Genomic DNA, 4,073 nt, shown 5'->3' with positions numbered 1-4,073 from the left:
CTGTTGGATCGGGATTTTTTCTTTAACATATGCTTGATTACGCCTATGACACGGTGATATGACTCGCAGGAAGAACGTAAGAGACATGCACACCTGTCGTTGATTTTCGGTCAGTATTATTTGGTGTCGTGTGCATCCAGTTATTGAGGAGGTGTTATTATACTTAATATTAGTGCCAGGTGTGTGATATGTTCGAATTTGAGAATCAGGCTTATAAAGTATATCTGTTTGCGTAAAGGAAATGTCTATGTGCTGTTGTAGGGAGGGTATGGATTTGACTTGGGGTACTGTGATAGTGAAGGGAGGAGTACGTCTAGAGGTAAGGAAGGTCCACATATTTCCAGAGCCACAGCATTTAACAGAGTGATTTCTGATACTTCAGTCATTGCCGAATACCATTCAGTTGAGACTGTGGTTGTAAGATTTAATTGTACGTTTAATGATAGACGATATATGTGTGGGGTTTTCTGGACTGTGTCCGTGTATGCAAAGTCTGTGGTGGTATTGATTTGGGTTCCCATGTTAATTGTAGCAGTCTTCCGAACGCAGAGGCCTGTTGGAATGTAGGAATGTATTAGAGTTAACTTTACCATCTTCTAGACGAATGAATAGCAAACTAATACTTAGAAATGCGAGCAAGAAAGCGGAAAGAGTAATGGGTTTGTGCCGAGGGAGATGAGCCTCTCTTTGCACTTGAGTTCTGGGAGTGACTTCGGTTCGCTGATGTAAAGAGGATGATCTGGTATGGTGGGGGATATGAACTGCATGCTTAGTAGATTGAGATGGTACTCGGTGATATATTCCCTGGTGAGAGATCGGATTGACACACCAATATTCCTGCGAGTCTGGTATGTATTTGATGACCTGTAGACAATATTGTGACGTTTAGTTGTCAGTGTAAAATGGTGATCAGTGTAAAATAGTTTATTATGGTTGAGTGTAGCGTCTGTAGAGAGAAAGAACAGGATGACAGAGCTTCCCTACAACTGGGAGAGCATCATGACATATAGGCGGTGGGAGTGTGGGCATAAAATAAGATTTTTGGGTGCTGTTCAGATACAAAAGATAATTACGTTGTTTGTGTAAAATGTGCATATACTGTATTTTAAAGTTAGTGTGGCTTACATTGTGTAAATTGTCTATATATTGGATTGTAAAGTTAATATTGTTTATGTTATGGGGTGACTAGAGAGGATGAGTGTGTGTCCTATCATGAGGGACGTATAGATTGAATACATCGATGGTGGTGAGCGATTTTTTACATGGAAAGTTATATGTGCTATAGATACTGAGGCACAGTCGTCAAGAGCAGACACTAACTGTACATTGTCTGGTGTCAGAATGTAGCAGCAATGGTAATATTTTTAAATTTAGTTAAACTGGTAAATATATTCCTCGCTTCCAAGATTCTTGTGAATCTGGTATGTATTTGATAATTTGTAGGCAACTTTGAGTGTTTAACTGTCAGTGCAATTTAGTAATCTGTGCAAAATAATGACAGGAAGCCCGAGAAAGAGAAGGCGGACAGTGCTTCGATATCAGACGTATCAATAATTCGAAGGGAAAATTCGATAAGAGCAAATAATAATGCTTGATTGATTGTGGTGCGGTATAGGAGCATGAGAACATTTGCGTATGTTGGGAGTAGGAAGGCTATCACGTTATGTCCGGGAGGAAGACTGGATTGGGCGATATTTTGGTAAACAGGTTCTGTTAGGGCAGGAATTTTGGTGGATACAAGCTGAGACAACAAGAAAGCAAGCGTTAACTATTTCTGGTGCACTATAAAATTATGGAGAGCTGAAGTTTGCTGTTATTTTTCACAAAGCGATATGACGTAAGAATAAGATTGAGAACATTTTAGATGGTGATGTGTCAGTCAATCTGGGGTCAGGTACGTGCAGTTGAACGCGTGTCCCAACAGGCTTAGTGCATCATGCCTTCAATGGTAAAGACAAGTGGCACCTGGAGATGCCTTGAATATGTGACTGTCGTGAACGTGAACTGGAATGCTATGAAAGTACAATGGTGACTGTATAGAGGCATTTAGCTTTCACTGGCGTTCAACGACGATGTGGGACTCGAGCTGCGACTGCCTCACTTTGCGGGTGCTGTGGCAAGTGGCCCTAAATGGAGGTCTGTGAGAGCTTTGACGGCTGACGCATCATCATCGGTGTTACATATGAATGAGGGTGCCGCCACCTCTTGCTTCCAGAAGCCCAGCAGGGGCCTGTGAGTCATTTTCTCTCACCATCTTGGTTTATGTCACGAAACGGGCGACAGTGTCCTCTGCTGGTTGTACTGAGTATTAGACCTCATGGAGAACACACGGTTTGCTGCAGTCATGGACAACTGTACTTGCATCATCAGTTGGTGTCACTGTGGCGTCCTCTGATGGTGGGGAAATGTACTAAGCCAGTTGGGGTCTGGAGCTCGTGGTGAATCCACTAGGTGCAGCCATCTTAGATTACGGTACTTGCGTCACTACAACATCCTCTAGTGACATCCATATGAACTAAGTCAATTGGGCTATAGACTCAGTGGCGAATACACTTGGTGGTGGTGTGCCTCTAATTGTTTAAACAAAGGCTGGTGTATGATTCAGACAGTTGGCGATTTGCAAGCAGAGTCTTTTACATGGATTATTATTTTGACAATTTACGAGTTGTTTGGCAATTTGGACGTGAATGCCCTGTGTTGTTTATGAGTGGTTGGCATGTCTATAGGTTGTGAAATGTGTTACTTTTGATAGTTTACAATTAGCAAGAGTGTGTGTGTGTAGAGCCTTATACATGAGTTATGTCAGAGCAGTTAGCAGGTCTGTATGCTGTGAGGCATGTCAGAGCGTGTGTTCTGTGATATATATACTCCATCCCTAAATAAATTGCTCCCAAATAAATGAAGCACACTCCTTCCTCTCTCCATCAGCCTAGTGTGGACTGAGTCCTTTTACCACCTGCTCCTAGGATGCGGTGGCGGTCTATCAACTTAGGTTGGTGGTGGTGGTGAGCTACGTTTGTAGCAATTTTCTTACATTTGTAGCGAAAACGCAAGTGAGCTTTGTTTACTGGCAGATTTCACACTTGGCGCTGGATCCTAGAAGGAAGGAAGGAAGTGGCTGAGGTGAGTACAAGTGTCCTATCTTTCCCACAATTTTCTTACACAGAGTCACGTGACTATTCGTGCAGCATTCTAGGGCTGGTGGGGAGGGCGGGGGGGGGGGGGGGGAGTAGTAGAAAAATGTGTAACCTCTAATTTGATCATATGAGAATTATTTCTAAAGTCTGCTTCTCATGTGGGTCTATAATGGCTTATTTTTGTTGTTTCCAGTCCCTTGTAACTCATGGAGTTGTTTTTTGGGGTAAAATTGATAATCAATTCAGTGAAATTTATACATTACTGGAAAGGGCTATTCGAATCTTGTCACACAGCTCTACTAAGTCTCACTGGAAGCCCCTATTTAAACAGTTCTGTTTGCTTATTGTGCCCTCTGGGTTCATACATAAATGTGTGTTGATGAGAAGAGCTAGACTTGATGAACAGCAAACCAATCGTGATTACCATAGCCATAACAGAAACACTAGCCCTTCATTTACTGTTGTGTTCTTCTGATTTTGTTAACTGATGTACCATCTATACTGTGTTAGTGCATGTAGTGGTACAAAGTACCCTCCGCCACGCACCGTACTGTGACTTGCAGAGTATCTATGTAGATGCAGATGTAGATGTCTTTGCAAAAGAATGTTTGTGCTACTGGTTTTATGTTTCCTGTTTTTCAGACGCTGTGCAATACGGTCCTCGGAAGAGGCATTTGGTGCTACATTGGTTGTGACGGATATAATGTCAGCATTTTTCTTGTGTTGTACTTTTCAGTAGCATTATATAATATTTTCATTTTATTTTTTGGCAGTGTTTTATATCAAAAATTCATGTCCTACTTATGTCATTGATTTACTTCTCATGTATGTTGCAGTTGCAATGTAAAATCTGTATTTGTCATTTTCCTTCCAACCATGTACTGAGCGAGGTGGCTTTGACAGTCTTCATAAAGTGGACTCACATTTGGGAAGAGT

This window comes from Schistocerca americana, chromosome X (assembly GCF_021461395.2).
Source record: "Schistocerca americana isolate TAMUIC-IGC-003095 chromosome X, iqSchAmer2.1, whole genome shotgun sequence".
Lineage (NCBI taxonomy): Eukaryota > Metazoa > Arthropoda > Insecta > Orthoptera > Acrididae > Schistocerca > Schistocerca americana.
Note: the sequence above shows the minus strand (reverse complement) of the source record.